The sequence below is a fragment of the Podarcis vaucheri genome (genome assembly GCF_965113315.1).
Source record: "Podarcis vaucheri genome assembly, chromosome: 3".
Lineage (NCBI taxonomy): Eukaryota > Metazoa > Chordata > Lepidosauria > Squamata > Lacertidae > Podarcis > Podarcis vaucheri.
The window spans coordinates 2,920,379-2,945,592 of record NC_138761.1 but is presented as its reverse complement, the minus strand read 5'-3'; the positions used below and the strand labels follow the sequence as shown (position 1 = coordinate 2,945,592).

At 51.0% G+C, this 25,214-nt stretch overlaps 2 long non-coding RNA genes across 4 annotated transcripts in view; one reads left to right on the top strand and one right to left on the bottom strand.

Annotated features, from left to right (window-relative positions):
• Positions 1–25,214, top strand: part of LOC309529691 — a 128,141-nt gene that overhangs the window by 122 nt on the left and 102,805 nt on the right. Inside the window, exon 1 of one of the 3 annotated variants that reach the window (XR_014218317.1) lies at positions 3,621–3,857. The exons of 1 other annotated variant lie outside the window; for it this stretch is intronic. This is a non-coding gene — a long non-coding RNA (uncharacterized lncRNA). Of the gene's footprint in view, positions 1–3,620; positions 3,858–8,240; positions 8,335–25,214 lie in introns of those variants that run through there. One more of the 3 variants, XR_014218318.1, reaches the window with a different exon arrangement.
• Positions 1–25,214, bottom strand: part of LOC309529718 — a 39,075-nt gene that overhangs the window by 11,414 nt on the left and 2,447 nt on the right. The gene's annotated exons all lie outside the window — the stretch shown is intronic.

Genomic DNA, 25,214 nt, shown 5'->3' with positions numbered 1-25,214 from the left:
TCAGATGCTTCTTCTCTGAGCAGCTCCACAGCGCTCAGCTTTATTCCTTTTAAACCTGACTCTGAACACCACTTGCTGTGACTCCCAAAGAGGTGGGATCTTGCCCCTATGTCCTCCTGGAGAGTTTCCCAAATGGGGCTTCTGTTTGGACCCTGGGAGAAGAGGATGCTGGACTCAATGGGCCCCCTTTGGCCAGATGCACCAGCCAGTCTCTTCTTATTAGCTCATTTATGTGATCCACGGAAGCTCTTGCTTTCAAATCTGTAATAATGCCATTCAGTAAACTCAGCTTTGCAGTGGACAAAAGAACGGGCCAGTTTCCTGGGCAAGGGGGCTTCTCTCTCCCAGTTTGCCAGTGGTCACTCAGGGAAGGCAGTGACTCTGACGCAGCCTTCCCTACCACCTTGACTCAGACTCTGTCCTGAAGGTGAAGGGAGGCAGCAGAAGGGACTGACTCTCTGCTCCAGCCCTGCATTCTTCCTGCACCAGCTTTCCTCAACCTGGTACCCTCTGGGTGTCCAAGCCAGCAGGGCCACTGTGGAAGAAGTTGTGGAAGGTGTGGAAGGTCAGCCCTGAGAGACAGAGCCTTCAAAGCCTTCTTTTTCCTCGTCCAGATTTCACCAGAGCCAAAGTTGCTGTTCCAATATGTGAACGTATCGGTGGGAAATGCATAAGATGGTGCCCGAAGCCACTTTTTATGTGTTCATCTGTCCTAATGTGTTGCCGTTAAGGTGAGTTAAATCCAATCTTAGCTGTGCCCAAAAATTAGTCTCATGACCCCAAATGCATGACTATCATCGCTCTACAGATAGGTAGCCGTGTTGGTCTGCCATATTCAAAATAAAAAAAATCCCTTCCAGTAGCACCTTAAAGACCAACCAAGTTAGTTCTTGGTATGAGCTTTCGTGTGCATGCACAGTTCTTCAGATACACTGAAACAGAAGTAGCCAGATCCTTCTATATAGTGAGAAGGTGGGGAGGGGTATTACTCAGAAGGGTGGTGGGAATGGGAGATTGGCAGATAGCTGAGATGAGCCTGTTGACGACTCTTAACGACTGCAATAGGTCTTACAGGAAAAGGCAAGGGGTGAGAAGGTGAAAGATGGCTTAGTCATGTATAATGAGATAAGAATCCAATGTCTTTGTTCAGACCAGGTCTCTCCATGGTTAGAGAAGCTGCTGAATTACAACTCATTACCAAACTTAAAACCATGGAGAGACCTGGTCTGAACAAAGACATTGGATTCTTATCTCACCTCCCTTTCTTAACCTTTCCAGCCAGTTTAAGGGAAACAATATTAATGTGTGCACAGGGGGTTGAAAACCCTGTCCTCTCCCCTTGCTGTCCCCATGAAAGGTCTCTGGCCCCTCAGCCACAACTCCTCTTAGCCTCCCTTCACTCAAAAAACAGTTCTTCCTGGTGTGAGAGGGTGGGGGCTCAGTCACTGACCCTCCTCAAATAGCAAAGGCAACCTGTGTGAAATGTCTCTGTGAAGGTGGTTACTGAATCATAGAATTGTAGAGTTGGAAGAGAAATTCCTATGGCTGGAAGGGAAAGGGTTAAATGCACACCAGCGCACAAACAATGATCTTCTCAAATGTGTCCTCTCCTGGGGTTGCTGTTCGCATAAAGAAGAAGGAAAAGAACCACATTAGAAAAAAAAGTGTGTATGGCAGCCAAGCCCCACTCAGACCCCCCCTAGTGCATACATGAAATACTCAGAGGTCTCTCCTACAATCATAAAATAGAAATGTAGCATTGGGAGGCACCAAGGGGTCATCTAGTCCAACCCTCTGCAAAACAGACCATCTGTGTGCATTTTGAACTCTGGCAACAGCAGCTCTTCTGCCTCCCAGTTGGAGTCACTGGTTAGGGTTTTCTGAACCACCACCAACACCCGTTTTAACAGTGTTTCCTCTTCTCACAGGGGGCGGGTAACTCTGCAGATCTCCGGTGCAAGACCTCTGGTGAAAGGAAGACCACCCTGCTCTCCTCTGATGTGCAGCTGCCTCGACTGCACCCCCGTCTCTGCTGGGGAAGAAACCGCTTTGCTTGATGCTGCTCAAGGCGATGCTGGGAAGGAGTCAAGTGGGAGCCATCCTGTCTGCCTGTCTACTCATGAGTAAGCCCCACTGTGAACAGGGAGGCCTGTCTCTTTAGTAAGTGGCCTCGGGATTGGAGCTTGGATTTGGTTTGCCTGCAAAAATGCTTTAGCTTTTTCTTTTTAATAAATACAAGCAATGGAAACCTTTGTGTTGGTTCATGTTGTGAAAATGTGTGCTGGGTTGAGGGGATATTTGAGCCAATGGACAAATATCAACAGGGAGCCACCACAGAAAAGTCCTCTTCTCGCATTGCCACCCTCCAAACCTCTTGCAAAGGAGGCACATGAAGAAGGGCTTCTGATGATGATCTCAGGATCCAGGTCAGTTCATATGGGGAGAGGCCGTCCTTGAGATATTTTGGTCCTGAGCCCATGTGGAGTTTGAGAGCTGAGTTGGAAGCAGCCTGGAAGCTGGAGACACAGATTCCTGTTTGCTGTGCAGGGCATCCAAAGCTGTGAGGAACTGAGAACGATGATTTGGGGGGTGTTAATGCTGTGATCCCATCCATTTTATGCTCAAGTTCTCTATATATGTTCATTAAAAAAAAAATCTCCTAAATACACCAAAGTCTCAGCTCACCTTCAAGGAAACAGAACTTTGGGCAAACACTGAAGCCCCGCTGGGTTTTCTCCATGCTCAGAAATTTGGGTGAAGTGTAACAATATTTTCAAGGAATCCTCACATGTGTTATTTGCCCATTTTCTCCAGCTCCATCCCTGAATCTGTTTGCATGGAAAGGGATGTCTTTGACCTTGCTGCTCCCCAATCCCATGCACTGTCCCCCGATATCACCTTCTGATCTGTGCTAATTCCCAAGTTCACTGTGCTGAATCTAGCAGTTGCTTCAGCCAACTTTGCTGCCTGTGGGCATCCGATGGAGCAACGCTTGTCCGTTAACTTGAAGCAAGACCAGCTGGGGAAACGGGACTTAGCCCTGTGACCACAGTTTCCCCACCTTGCCGGCTGGGTTTGAACTTCAGGCTCTTGGGAAAGGATGCTGAAGGTAGAGGGTAAGGACTTGCTGAATTAAATATCTGAACTGGAATACAAAAGGGGAGGTGTGAGGAGGTCAGGAAACTAGTAAATGAAGAATAAGATATGAAATTATTGATTTTTTCTCTCTCTTTTCTACGCATTTTGTGTTAACTGTTTTCTATTTTGTAATTTTCATGTGTTTTGTTTTTATATTTTTGTAATTCTTTTTTTTAATTATTATATTAGGGTTATTCTTTGTTTTTGCCTTTTAAGTTTAAATTTTGAAACTCTTTAATGTTTGTAAAACTTCAATAAATATTACTTTTTTTTCTTAAAAAAACAAACACATTAGGAATAACTGAGTTATTCCACAGTGGAACAGACCTGTTCAGAAGATGGTGGGCTCTCTCCCTTGCAGGAACATTTGAAGCAGAGGTTGGATGGGCACAATTCAGAGATTCCTGCAATGGAGGGTTTGCACTAAATGACTCTTGGGATACCTTCCAAGCTCTATGTGTTTATTAATTTGTGGTCTTTGCGTGGTCCTTGGCACATGCCCCTCAGGGCTTGCCACATCCATCCTGCAAACGACGGTTGGCATCCCACAAGATTTCATCAGTCCTCCAGCCACCTATAAGTAGAGGGACCTTTCCTTCCCCAGGCAATTGCTCTTCCACTTGGCTTCTGGTACCTCCAGGATTCCCACCAACCTCCAGCCATGAAGATCTTCTGCCTCCTCTCTGTGGCCGTCCTCTTCTTGATGCTGCTGGCTCCAGGTATGGCCTTCTTCTCAGATGCTTCTTCTCTGAGCAGCTTCACAGCTCTCTGCTGTATTCAATTTAAACCTGCCTCTGAACACCACTTCCTGTGACTCCCAAAGAGGTGGGATCTTGCCCCTCTGTCCTCCTGGAGAATATCCCAAATGGGCTTCAGGTGGACCCTGGGAGAAGAGGAGGCTAGACTCAATGGGTCCCCTTTGGCCAGATCCACCAGCCACTCTCTTCTTATTACCTCATTCATGTGATCCACGGAAGCTCTTACTTTCAAATCTGCAATAATGCACTTCAGTAAACTCAGCTTTGCGGTGGACAAAAGAATGGGCCAGTTTCCTGGGCAAGGGGGCTTCTCTCTCCCAGTTTGCCAGTGGCTGCCCAGTGCAGCCAGTGACTCTGACGCAGCCTTCCCTACCACCTTGGCTCAGACTCTGTCCTGGAGGTGCAGGGAGGCAGCAGAAGGGACTGACTCTCTGCTCCAGCCCTGCATTCTTCCTGCACCAGCTTTCCCCAACCTGGTACCCTCTGGGTGTCCAAGCCAGCGGGGCCACTGTGGAAGAAGTTGTGGGAGGTGCGGAAGGTCAGCCCTGAGAGACAGAGCCTTCAAAGTCTTCTTTTTCCTCCTCCAGATTTCACCAGAGGACAACCTCCTTGCATTCAGAGATGTCGACAGCAGAATGGGAAACTGCTAGGCAGCTGCCCGCCCCTAAGGCCATTATTTCCGTGCTATCGCCTATGGTGTTGCCGTAGAGGTGAGTTAAATCAAATCTTAGTTTGTCTGGAAAATAACTCAGTGGTGTCTCATGATCCCACATTCATGAGACTCATCGCTCTCCCCCCCCACCTCCCTCTCTTAATCTTTACAGCCACTGTGAGGGGGAACAATATTAGTGTGCACACTGGGGGTTGTGACATCCCTGTCCTCTCCCCTTGCCATCCCCATGAAAGCTCTCTGACCCTCTCAGCCACAACTCCCCTTAGCCTCCCTTGGCTGAAAGAACAGCTCTTTGTGGTATGAGAGGGTGGGGGCTCAGTCACTGACCCTCCTCAAATAGCAAAGGCAACCTGTGTAAAATGTCCCTGTGAAGGTGGTTTTTGAATCACAGAATTGTAGAGTTGGAAGGGAAAGAGTTCAATGCACACCAACACAATGATCTCCTCAAAAGTGTCCTCTCCTGGGGTTGCTGTTCACATAAAGAAGAGGAAGGATAAAGAACCTCATTAGAAAAAAAGTGTGTCTGGCAGCCAAGCCCCACTCAGATTCCCCCAAGAGCATACTTTAAATGCCCAGAAGTCTCTCTTACATTCATAGAATAGAAATATAGTGCTGGGAGGGACCTAAGGGGTCATCTAGTCCAACCCTCTGCAAAACAGACCCTCTGTGTGCAATTTGAACTCTGAGAACAGGAGCTCTTCTGCCTCCCAGTTGGAGTCACTGGTCTGGGTTTTCAGAACCACCACCAACACCTGTTTTAACAGTGTTTTCTCCTCTCACTGGTGAGTAACTCTACAGATCTAAGGGTGCAAGACCGGTGGTGAAAGGAAGACCACCCTGCTCTCCTCTGATGTGCAGCTGCCTCGACCACACCCCCATCTCTGGCTTGATGCCATCCTGTCTGCCTGTCTACTCATGAGTAAGCCCCATTGTTTCCATTGGGATCTAACTGCTGAGTAAGTGGCCTCGGGATGGGAGCTTGGATTTGGTTTGCCTGCAAAAATGCTTTAGCTTTTTCTTTTTAATAAATGCAAGCATTGGAAACCTTTGTGTTGGTTCATGCTGTGAAAAAGGTGTGCTGGGTTGAGGGGATATTTGAGACAATGGACAAATATCAACATTTCCACCCTCCAAACCTTTTGCGAAGGAGGCACATGAAGAAGGGCTTCTTATGATGATTTCAGGGTCCAGGTCAGTTCATATGGGGAGAGGCCGTCCTTGAGATATTTTGGTCCTGAGCCCATGTGGAGTTTGAGAGCTGAGTTGGAAGCAGCCCGGAAGCTGGAGACACAGATTCCTGTTTGCTGTGCAGAGGACCCAAAGCTGTGATAAACTGAGAAGGATGATTTGGGGGATGTTAATGCTGTGATCCCATCCATTTTATGCTCAAGTTCTCTATATATGTTCATTAAAAAAAAATCACCTAAATACACCAAAGTCTCAGCTCACCTTCAAGGAAACCAAACTCGGGGCAAAGACCGAACCCCCTGAGTTTTCTCCATGCTCAGAAATTTGGGTGAAGTGTAACAACATTTTCAAGGAATCCTCACATGTGTTATTTGCCCATTTTCTCCAGCTCCATCCCTGAATCTGTTTGCATGGAAAGGGATCTCTTTGACCTTGCTGCTCCCCAATCCCATGCACTGTCCCCCAACATCACCTTCTGATCTGTGCTAATTCCCAAGTTCACTGTGCTGAATCTGGCAGTTGCTTCAGCCAACTTTGCTGATTGTGGGCATCCGATGGAGCAATGCTTGTCCGTTAACTTGAAGCAAGACCAGGTGGGGAAATGGGACTTAGCTGTGTGGCCAAAGTTTCTCCACCTTCCCTGCTGGGTTTGAACTTCAGGCTCTTGGGAAAGGAGGCTGAAGACATCTCCTGGGGCCCATCTCTGTGGAGATTGCAAAAGACCAGCAACTGCCTGCTATATGTCACAGGCACTGCCCACACCAGCAGCTCACGACTGGCACTGATACTTCTCCCCCTTCACCAAATTTAAATATAAAAGCCTTGCCCTCACATTTGGGTGCCCACTTTTTGTTATTCCCCCCATATATTCACAATAACGCACAGAAGTTTAAACCAGTATCAACCAGAAATATTAAAATGAAGCATCACAAATACCATAAAAGCAGCACAACACAAACACCCAAATAGAGAGCAGGACAGTGCTCAAACAGTGTCCGGAAAAAGATGAAGATACGAGTTGCCTTTAAGTGATATTTTGGGGTTGCCACCAGCATTGACCAGAAAAGGGCAGCAGTGGCAGTTAGAAGACAAATTCAATGGGGGGAATCTGTAGCCAATGTGGTGCCCTTCACCAGATGCTGTTGACACACAACACCCATCTCACCCCTCGTTCTCTTCCTGCTGCTTTCCCAAATGTGAAGCCATTTAAAGTTAGCGCACCTCTCCACAAAGGTGGGAATTTGGGACTCATCATGAGAAAGTGAGAAGCCAAGGTGGCTTAAGGGTTTCTGTGAAAGTCCCAGAATTTTGGGGGCAGTTGGAAACAATGTCTTTGGAAATGTGATGAAGAGACAGGGGGGCAAGAACACATAAGAATAGTAATAGTAGCATGATTTGGGGGGATGTTCAGGGATGCAGGAGAAGATATATTGTTTGATTATAGCCTTTCCAACTTGTGTTAATAAGTTCACAATTTAGCAGAGTAACATTCCCCTTTTTAAACTCACAGCGGCTGCGTTTGCTCAGGATCGCTAAAGCCTCTATAATAACTGTTCTGGTATTTCCCCCTTATTCCCTCATAAAAGATAAGACACGGCACAGTATTCTATAAAAGTATAAAAAGAGTTTACTCACTCACATTCTGTTCACAATCGGATCCCAGAAGGCAGACTTAGCTTAGAAAAGTAACATACACCTGGAAACTATCTCATAAGGAGACAGTTCCTTTGTCCTCTCTTGGCTGGAAGATGCCAAGAGGGCATCTTTGGCTAAGCAGATCTTGCTTCTTTGATGCATGTAGTCAAAGAGAGAAAGATGGCTGCCCTGTGCTTTTGTCGTTACCTGCACAGGTGAGGCCACACCCACCTCTAGTCACATGCAGAGGAATTCTGTCCTAGCCCAGAAGGAAACAGGAAGTTTACCTGCTGGCTGGACAAGCATTCCTCCCCATGTGTAAACATGTTCACTCTGGGAATGTTGTACTTGACTGCTCTTGTGTTTCAAATACCACATGATTGAGGGAACTGGGGAGATTGAGAGGAAAAATGAGAGCCGTCTTCCAATATCTCAAAGGCTGCCACATAGAGAATGGAGCAAGCTTGACTTTCTCCTGCTCCAGAGGGGAGGATCCCAACCAATGGATTCAAAACATTAGGAATATCTGAGTTATTCCACAGTGGAACAGACCCTTCAGAAGATGGTGGGCTCTCTCCCTTGCAGGAACATTTGAAGCAGAGGTTGGATGGGCACCAGTCAGAGATTCCTGCAATGGAGGGTTTGCACTAAATGACTCTTGGGATACCTTCCAAGCTCTATGTGTTTTTAATTTGTAATCTTTGCCTGGTGCTTGGCACATGCCCCTCAGGGCTTGCCACATCCATCCTGCAAACAACGGTTGGCATCCCACAAGGTTTCAACAGGCCTCTAGCCACCTATAAGTAGATGGACCTTTCCTTCCCCAGGCAATTTCTCTTCCACTTGGCTTCTGGTACCTCCAGGATTCCCAACAACCTCCAGCCATGAAGATCTTCTGCCTCCTCTCTGTGGCCGTTCTCCTCTTGATGCTGCTGGCTCCAGGTATGGCCTTCTTCTCAGATGCTTCTTCTCTGAGCTCCAGAACTTTATTCACTTTAAACCTGCCTCTGAGCACCACTTGATCTGACTCCCAAAGAGGTGGGATCCACCAGCCACTCTCTTCTTATTACCTCAGTTATGTGATCCATGGAAGCTCTTCCTTTCAAATTTGTAATAATGCGCTTCAGCACACTCAGGTTTGTGGTGGGTAAAAGAACGGGCCAGTTTCCTGGGCAAGGGGGCTTCTCTCTCCCAGTTTGCCAGTGGCCGCCTAGGGAAACCAGTGACTCTGGCGCAGCCTTCCCTCTGTCCAAGGCAGCAGGGCTATGGTGGAAGAAGTTGTGGAAGGTGTAGAAGCTCAGTCCTGAGAGACAGAGCTTTCACAGTCTTCTTTTTCCTACTCCAGATTTCACCAGAGGCCAACTTATTTGCTTTCAGAGATGTCGACAGCAGAATGGGATACTGCAAATTCTTAGGTGCGGGCCGCCCCAAAGGCCACGCTTTCGGTGTGGTCTCTGGGCGTGTTGCCGTTAAGGTGAGTTAAATCAAATCTTAGTTTTCCTCGAAAATTTGTCAGTGGTGTATCATGACCCCAAATGCATGGAAATGGAAATGGTGGAAATGACTGGCAGAATCCGAGACCAGGGAGAAGAGCTGGTGGAAGAAGATTTGAGGAAATTTATTTACAGAAACACTGTAAAATTTTTGAATGTTGATGATGTTGAAATGAACTGAAGGGGTTCTAGCAACAAGGTAAAATGTAAGATGGGACTGACAATAGATAAACTAATTGGATATGAATTTGCTGAACTAATTTTAAAAAAGGGATACAAAAAAGGGAGGCGTGAAAATAAGTTAACTAAAGATGAGAAATTAAAAAAGAGGGAGTTGTCTTTTTTCTTTATGTGTTTTTTTTATGTGTTTTTACTTTTTTCTTCTTTTTTCTTCTTTTTTGTGCTTAATGTTTGTACTTTTGTATTTTGACTTTGTATTTTTCTGCTTTTGTATTTTTTCTGAATTTTCTCACTGATAAATTTAATAAAATATTAATAAAAAACAAAAAAAACCCAAATGCATGTGACTCATCTCTCTGCCCCCCCTCCACTTAATCTTTACATCCACTGTGAGGGGGAACAATATTAGTGTGCACATTGGGGGTTGTGACAACCCTTTCCTCTCCCCTTGCTGTTCCCATGAAAAGTCTCCAACCCTCTCAGCCTCAACTCCCCTTAGCCTCCCTTGGCTGAAAGAACAGCTCTTCATGGCATGAGAGGGTGGGGGCTCAGTCGCTGACCCTCCTCAAATAGCAAAGGCAACCTGCGTGAAATGCCCCTGTGAAGGTGGTTATTGAATCACAGAATTGCAGAGTTGGAAGGGAAAGAGTTCAATGCACACCAACACAATGATCTCCTCAAAGGTGTCCTCTCCTGGGGTTGCTGTTCGCATAAAGAAGAAGAAGGATAAAGAACCTCATTAGAAAAAAAGTATGTATGGCAGCCAAGCCCCGCTCAAATTCCCCCAAGTCAGTGGCATAGCGTGGGTTGTCAGCACCCGGGGCAAGGCAAGTAATTTGCGCCTCCTAACCCGTGGATTTTGCGCCCCCTAACCCATGGAGCACGCCCCCCAGTTGTTGCGCCAGGTGCGGCCGCCCCCCCTGCACCCCCACGCTACGCCACTGAGTGCCACGCTTAGCCTTTGTGGCCAGGAGCCATCGTGAGCATATTTTAAAGAGGTCTAGAAAGGGAGAACCCCCCCTCTCTTTTCCCAGCCCCCACCCTCGAAGATGATGTAGGCGGTGAATTAAATTTGTATACCGCCCTTCATCCATATATCTCAGGGCGCTTCACAGCATAAACATGGCCGTTCACATCCTGCACCGGGTCTTTCCGTGCTCCCCATGATGCCCGCCGGCTACCGATGAGAGACCCCAGACCCGGGCTTTGCGCAGGGGGGTGTCTATTCCCTCTGTGCGCCAGGTGCCTCCAGTGAGGCTGAAGGGCAGAGGGATGGGTGCTCCTGACAGATTTGGATTTTTATGACTTTTTTGTATTAGGCTTCTGCATTCTGGCCATCTTTTAGCGCAGTGTTTCTCAACTGGGGGCCATATGGCTCCCTGGGCCCTCCCCCCAGGATATTCCAAGGGGGCCACAGATGAAAATCGTGTAAACGGGGCGGGTACGGCACGAGACTGGGGGGGGGGCAGAGAGAGAAGTGAGAAGTGAAGAAAACAGAAGTGACCTAGAGAAATAAACAAGAAAAAGACGTTGCTGTTTCTTTGCAAGAAGTGCTGCTAGAGCTGCAGAACGAAGTAGCAGCCAGAGTAACTTTCAGTCAAGAAAAACACCGTTTTTGGATAAAGTGTACAATATCTTTAAAGTTTCCACAGCTTTGGGATAAAGCAAAATTGTTTTAGTGGCATTTCCTACGTCTTACTTAGTAGAAGGAGGTTTCTACCTGGCCTGAGCAGTCTGAAGGGCGGGGGGGGGGCAGCAGAGCGTAGAGGAGAGGGTCCCTGACTAACCCCTTTCCCACCAGCCATTATCCAACTCAATATTATTCCAGGCTGAGCCTGCTTCTCTCAGCCCCGGGAAGCCATGAGTCAAGAGAGAGCCGGAGAGCCAGCGCTGAGAGCCGGAGCCAGCGGCGCCCCCTTCTGCCGGGAGACCCTCGCCCGCCCGCCGGCTTCCTCTCGGAGGGTTTAGGCGCAGCGAGGCCCCTTGGAGCTCTCCTCCCTCCCAGTCGGCAGAAGCAGCTGCCGCCTGTGGCTGGGCCGAGGGGATGGCGTCGGCGTCGGGGTGCGGAGGCTGCCCGTGCCCGGCCAGGCGTCGGTGGCAGCGTCGGTGCTGCTGCAGCGGCTGCTCCTCCTGCGAGCAGTGAGTGGAGCGCAGCCGCGGCGGCGGCGGGGGGCGCGCGCGCGCTAGGGGCGCAAGGCTGGCGGCGGGGAGCCCGGCGGAGGAAGGAACTTGTCCCTTCCCTCTGGACTCGCGCCCCCCCAGATGTTGCGCCCGGTGCGGCCGGCACCCCTGGCACCCCCCACGCTACGCCACTGCCCCAAGTGCATACAGAGGTCTTTCCTACTGTCAGGGTTACTTCCAGATCCTAGCTCACAGAGGATCACGCTAGCCAGCGGTTGTTGATTAAAAGTCTTTATTGAGTTACAGTCTCCATTCTTGAGCTGCTGCGTGCAACCCTACGCCTTATGCTTAGGTCGGCGAAGCTCCTTCTGAGTCTCCGCCCCTTGCGCACCAACTTAATATCCTAGCCCTGCTCCACCTTTTCCGCCTGACAGTTCTCCTCTGGGTCCCTCTGCCCCCCTGGGTCTCTCCCTTCCGGGATTCTTCTGACGCTGACCCCCCTGACTCCCCTGTCTCCTTGCGCCGGGCTTTAGGACCTGGCTCTCTTTCCGGGCTGCCTACTGCGCCACCTTCCTGTGCATTTGAACTTGGCGCGCGCGCCCAACCTTCCACTTTCCGTCTAACCGTCACTTCGCTCCCCGATGAAGGTGTGGCCACTCCTGACTCGTGCCCTCCCTCCTGTTGTGAGCTGCCAGCGCTAGTTCCCAGGCGCTCTTCCTCTTCCCTACTCTCTGGCGGTGACGTAGGTCCCGATCTCCAACTGCTCCCCTCTGAGTCCCCTCTGGCTCTTTCTTCCTGGGGTGTCCCCCTAGTCTCCCCCCTTGCCCTTGCCACTGGTGCTCCTCTTTGTGAATCTTCTGATTCACTGGACAGACTCGGAGATCTCGGGTCGTCGTCGTCACTCATCCTTTCTTCTGCCTCCTCCCCCTCGCTCTCTGTTTCCTCCCTTGCCCTCGCCTCTGCTCCTGAACCCCTGACATCCATCCCCCCCTCAAAGCCCCCCCTTCCCCCCTCCCCTCCCTCCGGTGCGGGAACTGGGTGCTGCAGTGTCAAAGGGACGAATGTCGGGTACAGTTCGCTTCCCGTGGCCGGCCTCCATCCGCAGACTCCCGGTTCTTCCTCCCTGCTCTCGTCAACGACGGTCACCTCTGCTTCCATCTCCGTGCCGCCGTGCTCGAGACCCTGGTTGTCCCCGAAAAAGTCCATGTCGGTCTCTCCCTCGCTTCCTTCTGTAGGCGTAGCTCGTCCTGGACCCTCCAGCCACTTCCTGCGCCACTGCTCCTCTGGTCGATCATCCCACCAATACGAGGGTTCTGAGGCAGATCCCGAGGGTGACCCCTCCGGGGAACGGGCGTCTCGTGTCGGTTCCTCATCCGAGTCGAACCCCCGGAACGTGCTGGCTGAAAGCGTGGGCGTGAAAAGCCAGTCGTCGAAAAAGTCCGCCGGCATTGGCCTATGGGGAAAGAGGGCATGAAACTCTTCCTTGAGCAGAGGTTCATCTAGAGCGTAGCCCGGCACCCAGCTGTTGGCATTGGCCGGGGTGCCCTCCTTAGCGAGAAGGTATTCTACCCCCTCTTCCCCCCATCTGGAGTCCAAAATCTCCGTGACTTCGTTGAGGCGCACCTCCTGTGCCACTCCCCGTTGCCTGGTTCCCTCTCGGAGCGGACTCGGCGCCGTGCCGGGTTCCTGAAACCTGTGCGGTGCCTTGTAGGGAGTGAGCACCGATCTGTGGAACACCGGATGCATTCTGGAACCCTCCGGAAGCGCCAGCCTGAAAGCCACCGGGTTGACCTGCTCTTCGACTTGGTAGGGCCCCAGTTGCTTATGCCCTAGTTTCTTCTTGGCCAACGACCTGGCCGGCACTGCGTGGGCTGCTAACCAGACCCAGTCTCCCACCTGGATCTCTTCGCCAACCCTTCTGTGTTTGTCTGCCTGCACCTTGTATGCGTGTTTGGCCAGCTCCAGGTGCCGCCGCAGCTGATCGTGAACCTCTTGCAACTCCGACGCGAACGCATCTGCTGTCTGCGGCTCCCCCTCCACCAGTCTTTCCAGTCCCGGGAAGGTTCTGGGGTGCCTCCCGTTGTTGGCGAAGAACGGCATGACCCCCGTGGACACGTGCTTCGTGTTGTTGTAGGCGAACTCGGCGAGCGGCAGGTAATCCACCCACGTCGCAGGCTGTTGATTCGCATAGCATCTCAGGTACTGCTGCATGATGGCATTGACCCGCTCCGCTTGCCCGTTGGTCTGCGGGTGTCTCGCCGACGCCAGGTTGATCTTGACGTTTAGGAAGCCCATCAGCTTCTGCCAGAAGTTCGAGATGAACTGCCGCCCGCGGTCGGACAGAATAGACCGTGGCAGACCGTGAACCTTGAACACGTGGTCTATGAACAGTTTGGCGGTTTGTTCCGCCGTGGCCACCTTCGCACACGGGATGAAATGCGCCATCTTGGAGAACAAGTCCACCACCACCAGCACGGCCGTCTTGCCCCTCGAGCTGGGCAGATCCGTGACGAAGTCCAGGGCGACTCTCTCCCATGGCTCGACCGGAGTTTGCAGCGGTTCCAACAGTCCGGCCGGCGGTCTGTGCACTGGTTTGGCCCTCTGGCAGGTGTCGCACCTCGCCACGTAGTCCGCGACCTCCCCTCTCATTCCGGGCCACCAGAAATCCCTGGCGACTAATTCCACCGTCTTCTCCTTGCCAAAGTGCCCGGCAGTGGGCGCGTCGTGCAGCTGATGCAGTACCTTGGCGCGAAGTTCGTCTCCCGGCACGTAGATGGCCCCTTTGCGGATGAGCAATCCATCTCTCAGCTGGAACCCGTTGGTCGCTGCCGTGCCCCTTCGCATCTCAGCCATCTTTGCTTGCGCGAAAGAGTCATTCTGCAACGCTTGTCGCACCGCCTCCAGGTCCACTGTCGCCGCAGCGCACGCCCACACTGTTGGCGCGAAGATGTGCATGGCGGCCGCTGGCGTGGCGTCCTCCAGATACTGTGGCTTACGGGATAGCGCGTCCGCCATGATGTTGGTGTCCCCCGGGACATACTCTATTCGGAAGTCGAAATTCGCAAAGAACTCAGCCCAACGTATCTGCCTCTGGTTCAGGAACTGTGCCGTGCGCCAGTGCTCCAGATTCTTGTGGTCTGTGCAGACCTGCACCGTGTGCTTGGCTCCAATCAGGAAGTGCCTCCATGCTTTGAACGCTGCATGAATAGCCAGCAACTCCCTGTCCCAGATGGTGTAATTCTGTTCGGACTTGCTGAGCTTCCTGGAGTAAAACGCTCCGGGCCTCCAAACCCCCTGCGGGTCCTTCTGCAGCAGGACTGCTCCGACGGCCCTGTCCGAGGCGTCTGTTTCAACTCTCATCGGCCTGCTAGGATCGACATGAAGCAGCTGTTCCTCCGAGGTGAAAAGACGCTTGAGTGCCTGAAAGGACTGCTCCGCCTGCGCTGTCCAGATGAACTTCTTTTTCTTGGAACTGAGCGTGTCTGTAATGGCTGCAGTCTGCATAGCGAAGCCTTTGATGAACTTGCGATAGAAGTTCGCGAAGCCGACAAATCGTTGGACCTCCTTCCGGTTGCGTGGGCTTTTCCAATCCAACACCGCTCGAACCTTGGCGCTGTCCATGGCGAGCCCCTTGTCAGACAACCTGTATCCCAGGAAATCCACCTCCGTCACGTCGAATTGGCACTTCTCCAGCTTGGCGTAAAGCCTATGTTGCTGGAGCCTGCTCAGCACTTCCCTGACGTGTCTGTCATGCTCCTGCTGCGATTCCGAAAAGATCAGGATGTCATCCAAGAAACAGACGCACGTCTTGTAGAGGAGCCCCGCCAACACGTGATGCATGAAAGCTTGAAAAACGTGGGAGCCATTTTGCAATCCAAAAGGCATAACTCTATATTCGTAGGTGCCCAGGGGTGTGAACATGGCTGTCTTCCACTCATCTCCTTCCCGCATGCGAATCAGGTTGTACGCCCCTCGCAGGTCCAACTTGGTGAACACGCTGCCCTTGCGTACTTTCGCGAGGAGGTCGTCGATTCGGGGCATGGGGAAGTCCGACGGCTTGGTGACACTGTTCAAAATGCGGTAGTCCACCACGAGCCTTTTCTGGGGCGTGTCTCGCTTCTTCACAAAGAATACAGGACTGCCCCCCGCTGCCTGGGACTCTCGGATGAAACCGCGTTTCAAATTATGATCAATGAACTCCTTGAGTTCCTGCAGTTCGTCTTCAGACATGGAATACAGCTTCCCTTTGGGCAGCGCCGCCCCCGGCAGCAGGTCAATCTTGCAGTCATATGGTCTGTGGGGGGGTAGCTTGTCTGCCTCCTTCTCGCAGAAAACCTCCAAAAATTCTGCGTACTTGTGGGGAATCGCTTGCAGCGTGCCGAGCAGCAGCTGTGACTCCTCTTGCTCCCCTTCTTGCTGGGGCATGATGCAGTGGTCAGCACAAAAGGAAGAACCGAAGGTCAGCTGCCTCTGGTACCAAGCCAGCGCCGGGCTGTGCTTGTCCAGCCAACTCATGCCCAATACGATAGGCGTGTCTGAGAGTTGAGTGACGTTGAAGCTGATAATCTCCTTGTGATTTCCAAGCCGCAGCACCATAGGTGGCGTCTGCTTCACCACTTGCCCCCCTAACAGCTCCCTGCCATCCACCGTGACAACCTGCAGTGGCAGCGCGGCAGGCAGCAACTGTATAGCGTGCCGGTCGACAAAGTCCTGCCCTATGAAGTCTGCATTGCTTCCCGAGTCGACGGTGATTGGCACGTCCATGGTGATTCCATTGGGTAGCTGGAGCGATGCGGTGAGCCTCACTACTGGCTTGGGCGGGAGGGGGTCCATGGGCGGTAAAATCTCTGGGGACTGCTTCACTGACACGTCTGGCTGGGCCCCAGTGCCTCCTCTTCCAGCCAGACATCGTCGTTTCCCTGCTGTGGTTCTCCTTGCTGCGTTGCTGCAGTCACCATTGCTGAGGCTGCAGTGTGCTTGTGGAGCCTCCGGGGACACTCTTTCGCCAAATGGCCTGGATCCTCGCAGATGTAACACTTCCTGTTCCCTCTAGGAGGCTTCGCTTTCACTGCTGCCGGTGCTAGGGCTCTGGCTGCTGACTGAGCCCTTGCACTCCCAACCTCCATCGGTTCCACCCCTCCCCCTGTTGGGGGCGTGGATTGTGCACGCGCTGCTTCTCTGGGAAGGAAGGAGGAGCCCCTGGCTGGTTCGCGCCCTCTGCGCCCTTCGTCCCTGCTCCACGGACGTTCTTCCAGCCGCACTCCCACCGCCAGCGCCCTCTGAACGATCTCCTGCGTGGTCCGGGGTCTCTCCCCCCTCGCAATCTCATCTTTCACCGAGCTGTTCAAGCCCTCCCAAAAAAGGTCTCCGACGGGAGCCGAATCTCTGTCCCATTCCAGGGCACTGACCAAAGCGAAAAAGCGGGCATGATATTGCCGTACGCTGGCCCTCCCTTGTCTTAGTCCGTGCACCTCCCTTCGGGCAAGATCCACGTCAATGCTTGATAAAAAACAGCCATCCATCGCTTTAATAAAGGCGTCCGCATTTTGGAGCGCAGGATCCTTATCCCTCCACAAATTGCGCAGCCATGCTTTAGCGTCTCCATGCAAATGGGACATGATGAACCCCACTTTCTCTTGTTCATCTCTAAAGTCTTTGTACAGTAGTTGTAGTGCACACATTACGTCTGCTCTAAAATTGGGGTACTGTTGCAAATTCCCATCGAAGTGCGAGACCAGACTGCCTGTGCGTCTCCCCAACCCAATCCCCTCTGATTTGGGTGTCTGTTGCCCCTGCTTCGTAAGCACGTCCAACCTGACCTGGAGATCCCTGTAGGCGGCCGCTGCGTCCTCCTCTCTCTTCCTGGACGCCACCGCCTCGGCAGTCAGTCGTGAAACCGCGTCTCTGAGTTCCGTTATTTGCTGTTCGGCCGTCATATTGTCTACCGTTCGTGAGCTTTCTTGTAGGCACCCGCTTTCCCTCCTCTCCGCGAGGTCGTGGATGTCCACAATTTGAAGAGAAGGAGCTTACTGTCAGGGTTACTTCCAGATCCTAGCTCACAGAGGATCACGCTAGCCAGCGGTTGTTGATTAAAAGTCTTTATTGAGTTACAGTCTCCATTCTTGAGCTGCTGCGTGCAACCCTACGCCTTATGCTTAGGTCGGCGAAGCTCCTTCTGAGTCTCCGCCCCTTGCGCACCAACTTAATATCCTAGCCCTGCTCCACCTTTTCCGCCTGACAGTTCTCCTCTGGGTCCCTCTGCCCCCCTGGGTCTCTCCCTTCCGGGATTCTTCTGACGCTGACCCCCCTGACTCCCCTGTCTCCTTGCGCCGGGCTTTAGGACCTGGCTCTCTTTCCGGGCTGCCTACTGCGCCACCTTCCTGTGCATTTGAACTTGGCGCGCGCGCCCAACCTTCCACTTTCCGTCTAACCGTCACTTCGCTCCCCGATGAAGGTGTGGCCACTCCTGACTCGTGCCCTCCCTCCTGTTGTGAGCTGCCAGCGCTAGTTCCCAGGCGCTCTTCCTCTTCCCTACTCTCTGGCGGTGACGTAGGTCCCGATCTCCAACTGCTCCCCTCTGAGTCCCCTCTGGCTCTTTCTTCCTGGGGTGTCCCCCTAGTCTCCCCCCTTGCCCTTGCCACTGGTGCTCCTCTTTGTGAATCTTCTGATTCACTGGACAGACTCGGAGATCTCGGGTCGTCGTCGTCACTCATCCTTTCTTCTGCCTCCTCCCCCTCGCTCTCTGTTTCCTCCCTTGCCCTCGCCTCTGCTCCTGAACCCCTGACACCTACTATCATAGAATAGAAATGTAGTGTTGGGAGAGACTGAAGGGGTCATCTAGTCCAACCCTCTGCAAAACAGACCTTCTGTGTGCAGTTTGAACTCTGACAACAGCAGCTCTTCTGCCTCCCAGTTGGAGTCACTATTCTAGGTTTTCAAAACCACCACCAGCACCCATATTAACAGTGTTTCCTCTTCTCACAGGGGGTGGGTAACTCTGCAGATCTCCGGTGCAAGACCTCTGGTGAACGGAAGACCACCCTGCTCTCCTCTGATGTGCAGCTGCCTCGACTGCACCCCCATCTCTGATGGGGAAGAAACTGCTTTGCTTGATGCTGCTGAAGGCGATGCTGGGAAGGAGTCAAGAGGGAGCCATCCTGTCTGCCTGTCTGCTCATGAGTAAGCCCACTGGGGCCAGTGTGGCCTGACTCCTTAGTAAGTGGGCTCGGGATTGGAGCTAGGATTTGATTTGCCTGCAAAAATGCTTTAGCTTCTTCTTTTTAATAAATGCAAGCATTGGAAAACATTGTGTAGGTCCATGTTGTGAAAATGTGTGCTGGGTCTTGTTTTCTGTTGGACTCTAATATATGATGTGCAAAACACATAAATACAAAAACCAGAGAGGCCAAGACAGGACATGTGGTTAGGATTCCATGGAGACATGAGATTCCTCCATGTGTCCAATATCCTGAAACAGGGCTGGGGAAGGTCTGAGCTCCTCCCAACTTCCTTGGCTTTTCTGATAGTGGCCAACCAGATGCCCACAGACAGGACCACAGCCCAAGAGTGCTTCTCCTTCCCACAGTCTCCTGCCATGACAATGGAGGGAGAACAAAGGCGTTGTGATGTGTAGCCAGAGGTATCTTCAACATTGCCTGCAGAACCCCCAGGATCCCCATCCCTGTCTTGTAGAATTATGGATTTGTACAGTTGGAAGGGACACACAGGGTCATCTAGTCGGGTCCCCTGCAATGCAGGAATCTCAGCTGAAGCATCCACAACAGACGGCCATCCAACCTCTGCTTAAAAGCCTCCAAGGAAGGAGAGACCACAACCTCCTGAGATAGACTGTTCATCTGTCAAATAGCTCCTACTGTCAGAAAGTTTTTTCTGAATGCTTAGTCGGAATCTCCTTTCTTGTGACTTGAAGACATTGGTTTGGGCCCTACTTTCCGGAGTAGCAGAAAACCAGCTTGCTTCATCTTCTGTGTGACAGCCCTTGAGATATTTGATGGAGGCTATCATATCTTCTTAAGGAAAGGTGGTTTGGAAGCTGCCCAAAACCTTGTGGTCATCCCTGGACAGGTGAGGCCCCTCAGGTGAGTTCTTCACCCCATCATCTGGGTGATACATAACTCTCCATATTTGATTCATCTTATGCTCTCCTCCCCCTCCTTCCTTGCTTCCATTCCATCACACCTCAATTCCTCAAGGAGCCCCTCACCCCATGTGAACCTACCGAGACCCTGAAATCATCATCTGAGGCCGTTCTTTGTGTTCCTCCTCCCCAAGATGCCCAGAGGGTGGCAACAGATGAATGGGCATTTTCTGTGAGTGGATGATGTCCCCAGGGTGGTTTGGGGGAGATAGGGGCTTGTTTTTGTTTTTTATTATGCATTTTGTGTTTTTTATCTTGTATTATCTTGTATGTTGTGAACAGCCCTGAAATCTACAAAGGAAGGGTAGTATGTGGTGCTGTGAGTTAAACCACAAAGTCTAGGACTTGCCGATCATAAGGTCGGCGGTTCGAATCCCCACGACGGGGTGAGCTCCCGTTGCTTGGTCCCTGCTCCTGCCAACCTAGCAGTTCAAAAGCACCTCAAAGTGCAAGTAGATAAATAGGTACCACTCCGCTGGGAAGGTAAACGGCGTTTCCGTGCGCTGCTCTGATTCGCCAGAAGCGGCTTAGTCATGCTGGCCACATGACCCGGAAGCTGTACGCCGGCTCCCTTGGCCAATAAAGCAAGATGAGCACCGCAACCCGAGAGTCGGTCACGGCTGGACCTAATGGTCAGGGGTCTTGTTACCCTTTTTACACAAATCAGAACCAGAAGCAGAATCATACCACCATGGACTAAAATACAATATCCACTGTAAGCCAATACCTTTACTGAACTGACTACAGATCACCAAAAAATGAGCAAGCTTTTGAGTTTCGCAGAACACTTCTTTGGACTGCATATTAAGCAAATGAGGCTGTGGGCATGTGGGGTGTGTGTGAAAATCTGGCCTAGGGTTAAAATCTGCCTTGGTGTATGTCTTAAGGTGTAAAGGAAGAAGAAGGGTCAGACCACTTAGAATCATAGAATCCTAGAGTTGGAAGAGACCCCAAGGGCCATCGAGTCCAACCCCCTGCCAAGCAGGAAACACCATCAGAGCACTCCTGACATATGGTTGTCAAGCCTCTGCTTAAAGACCTCCAAAGTAGGAGACTCCATCACACTCCTTGGCAGCAAATTCCACTGTCAAACAGCTCTTACTGTCAGGAAGTTCTTCCGAATGTTTAGGTGGAATCTTCTTTCTTGTAGTTTGGATCCATTGCTCCGTGTCCACTTCTCTGGAGCAGCAGAAAACAACCTTTCTCCCTCCTCTATGTGACATCCTTTTATATATTTGAACATGGCTATCATATCACCCCTTAACCTCCTCTTCTCCAGGCTAAACATGCCCAGCTCCCTTAGCCATTCCTCATAAGGCATCGTTTCCAGGCCTTGGACCATTTTGGTTGCCCTCCTCTGGACACGTTCCAGTTTGTCAGTGTCCTTCTTGAATTGTGGTGCCCAGAACTGGACACAGTACTCCAGGTGTGGTCTGACCAGAGCAGAATACAGTGGCACTATTACTTCCCTTGATCTAGATGCTATACTCCTATTGATGCAGCCCAGAATTGCATTGGCTTTTTTAGCTGCCGCGTCACACTGTTGGCTCATGTCAAGTTTGTGGTCAACCAAGACTCCTAGATCCTTTTCACATGTACTGCTCTCAAGCCAGGTGTCCCCCATCTTGTATATGTGCCTCTCATTTTTTTTGCCGAAGTGCAATACTTTACATTTCTCCCTGTTAAAATTCATCTTGTTTGTTTGGGCCCAGTTCTCTAATTTGTCAAGGTCGTTTTGAAGTGTGATCCTGTCCTCTGGGGTGTTAGCCACCCCTCCCAGTTTGGTGTCATCTGCAAATTTGATCAGGATGCCCTTGAGTCCATCATCCAAGTCGTTGATAAAGATGTTGAATAAGACCGGGCCCAAGACAGAACCCTGTGGCACCCCACTAGTCAGTCTTCTCCAGGATGAAGAGGAACCATTGATGAGCACCCTTTGGGTTCGGTCAGTCAGCCAGTTACAAATCCACTGAGTGGTAGCATAGTCAAGACCACATTTTACCAGCTTCTTTACAAGAATATCATGGGGCACCTTGTCAAATGCCTTGCTGAAATCAAGGTAGGCTACATCCACTGCGTTCCCTTCATCTACCAGGCTTGTAATTCTGTCAAAAAACGAGATCAGGTTAGTCTGACATGACTTATTTTTCAGAAATCCATGCTGACTATTGGTGATCACAGCATTCCTTTCTAGGTGCTCACAGACTGTTTGCTTAATGATCTGCTCCAGATGTTGCATAGATAACAACTCTGGATCCAACCCCTGACCATTGGCTACTGGTGGGAGTTGCATCTGGAAGGTCAAAGCTTCCCAGACATGACTTGATACTGGAGATTCCAGGTTTCATGCTGGGGGGAGCACAACAGCTCGTTCCCCATATTTGAAAGGATCAGCTACAGCCGTTCCCTAGATCCAGCTCTGGCCATAAATGAAACACTGTCAGGTTCCTGATGGTCAAAGGTATTAAAGAGAAACACTGTCATATTTATGAATGGCAAACATGGAGGTTTATTGCACAGAGTGGAGTAGAAATGTCGGTTTTGGTCCCTGCCCCAAAGGAAGGGGGTGGCGTCCTGGGACACAGGCCCACGTCTGACATCGGAAGCTGTCTTCCATCAGCTGGTCCATCAAGCTCAGTGATCTCAGCAGGGTTCCCAGCAGGGATCTCTCCCAGCCCTGCCTGTTTTAAAAGGAGGAATGAAGAGGGTACAACTCACTCAGATGCTCCTTGTAGGTTGGGGCAGCTCTTGGTTAGGACAATAAACAGAGGAAAGGTAGATGAGATTGCAAAGCCCCAACCAGGCCTCCCAAAGTGCATAGCCCAGAACCGCAGAACTGTAGCATTGGAAGGGACCCCAAAGGGTCATCTACTCCAACCCCAGGCAAGGTTCGAATCACAACTAAAGAATCCTTGATGAATGGCCATCCAACCTCTCCTTAAAAGCTCCCAAGGAAGGAGAGTCCACCACCTTCTGAGGTAGACCATTCCTATGTTGAATAACTCTTACCCTCCCTCAGAAAGTCCTTCTTGAGTCTGAATCTTGCTTTGTGTCTTCCCCTCCAAAACAGGAGAAAAAAAGTCTCCTCCTCCCCTTTTCCAGGCTAAACATACCCAGCTCCCTCAACTGTTCTGGAACCCATTTTCTTCAGCCCTGGGCACCATGAACATTTCCATATAACTCACCTCAACGGCAACAAAGTTTGTCTCTCGAACACCATCCAATTTCTCTTTCCTTGATGCCGCAGCTGAAATACTTGCATCGCCCTCCCCTACGGACACATTGCGGTTCGAGATTTTGGGCTTCGGGGAAATCTGGAAGGGGAAAAAGCCCTTTCAAGCCTGCTTTGCCCCATCCACCCACCAAGGCCTGGCCTTCTGCACTTTCCACACCTTCCCTGAAGGCCCCACTGCCTGGGATATCTGGGGGGGGGGGCACCAGGTTGGGGACAGCTGGTGCAGGAGGAATGCAGGGAAAGGGTCTGGGCTGGAGAGTGAGATCATTCCCCTCCCACCTGCACCTCCAGAAGATGGTCTAAGCCAGGCAACTCCCAAGCGACTGAGATCCACTCCCAGTATAAAAAAAATAGCAGTGATCTACCCATTGTCCTTGCCAAGAGTTGTTGGGCTTATTTATGGGGGGCAGTGACCAAAGTTGTTGAGCTTTTTATAAAAAAAGTTTTTGGATGGGAGGCGATTTCTTTAGTCTGTCGAACAACCAGCGGCACCCCTGCGATGGACAGGTAGATCTTGATCGATCTGTTGGACATGCCTGGTTTAAGCCAAGGCGGAAGAGAAGGCTGCGTCAGAGCCACTGGCTTCCCTGGGAGCCACTGTAGAGAGAAGCCGCCTTGCCCAGGAAACTGGCTCACTCTCTGCCCCACTGCAAAGATGAAAGATTTTAAAGCAGCCACTTATTTAGATTAGATTCCATGTTTTAGGATTAGCATGGCAAGAAGATCATAAGGAGAGACTGGCTGCTGGATCAGGCCAAAGGGGCCCCATCTAGTCCCTCTTCTTGCAGGGGCCAACCAGATGTCCCATTGGGGAAGCTCTCAAGGAGGACAGAGGGGCAAGAGAACCCAACGCTCATCCCTTATGGATTCCCTGCAAGTAAACATTCGGAGGCAGGTTTACAATGAGGAAAGCTGAGAGATGTGAAGTTCGGAGTAGAAAAATCTGAGAAGAAGGCCATACCTGGAGCCACCAGCAGCAGGATGTGGAAGATGACAGAGAAGAGGCAGAAGATCTTCATGGCTGGAGGTTGGTGAGAATCCTGGAGGTACCAGAAGCCAAGTGGTAGAGCAATTGCCAGGGGAAGGAGAGGTCCCTCTACTTATAGGTGCCTGGAAGGTTGTTGAAAACTTGTGGGATGCCAACCGTTGTTTGCAGGATGGATGCTGCAATCTCTGTGGGTCATGTGCCAAGGACCAGCCAAAGACCAAGGCTGTGTTGCTATGATGACGTTGATGTGTTCCTGCCCCCTGCAGTTTTGAAATGATGACATTTGCTCTCTCGGCTGCCCTCCTCTCTCTTTTTCTAGTCACTGGTGGTGCCAACTCTGATATGTTAATTCATTTGGGCTCCACCCCAGCTGGTCTCCCTTCACCCATCTCAGACCAACCCCCTCCCTCCCCACCTCACCCACTCCTTCCACTCACAGCTTTCCCCTGAGCCCTTCCCCCTCCTCTCACGGTTCACCCCATTTTCCCCTCTTTCCAGGGAGGTGGGTGCTTCACCCAATGGCTTTCTCAAATGCTCTGTGAGGTTCCTCTCCCCTCTTCTCCCTGCCAAGGAAAGTGGATCGCAGAACCCCAGGACTTGGGGACAACCAATGAAGCTGAATGGCGGAAGCTTCAGGACATAGAAAGGGACGTCCTTCTTCCCACGGTTCATCTATGGAACTCACCCCCATGCCGGAAGACTTTGAGGCTTGGCTGCCAGTGCGAAACGCCACCCTCCAATATAGAGGAGAGCTGATTTATCCTGCCATTCTGAGCCATTCTTTTGAGATGGTAAATGCCTTAGTTCTTTAAACCACTTCACAGGTCTACCCTATTTGAAATATACTCAGTACATAACACTATTCATACTGTACATAAAATATCCCCTTAAAACAGGATATGAAGCTTTCTCCGAGATACATCCTTCTGCAGAGAAATATTTAGGGTCAATAAGACTCAAGATGGCTTCTGGACTGCTCTCCTGCACTCTTCCAGACATGGGGTTTATCTACTTATATGTGTGTGTGCTTACCTTGTGCACTTAGGAACATTTGTTTTATTTATGACACCTTTGAACTCTTGTGACCCTGTTTACGGGAGATGGAATTCCAAACGATCTCCTTCCTTAAGTTTCTGAAGGCTTCCTTTGCAAAGCGCAGCTGACACCAATCCCAGAATGCTCAGAACTAGGGACAGAGGAAGCTGGGCAGTTATGAGCTCTCAGACCTACGAAGGGATCCATCCCCTGAGAAAAAGCAACATCAACAATGGGAGGAGGGAGAGGTCCCTGAGCTATTGCAGTCCTGAGACATTTCAGCCTTTGTAGGTCAAAACCAGCACTTTCAATTGGGTCCAGTTCAAACTTCTTTATCTTGCAATAGAAGACCCACAGGAACCATTCCAACTTTACAGTTCTGGATTCTCTAATTTTGCTCCCTTTTGACCTGGAAGGGGATGTGTCTAGCATTGCTTCCCTGGATTGGAAGACCAGAATTTAAATTCCCACCTAGCCATGAAGTTCACTGGGTGACCCTGGGCCAGTCAATATCTTTCAGCCTAGCCTACCTCATAGGATTGTTGCCAGGAAGGTGTGCAAAGGAGGGGGACCAAGATTAGCCATATGAGGAATGTTTGATGGAGCTGGGTA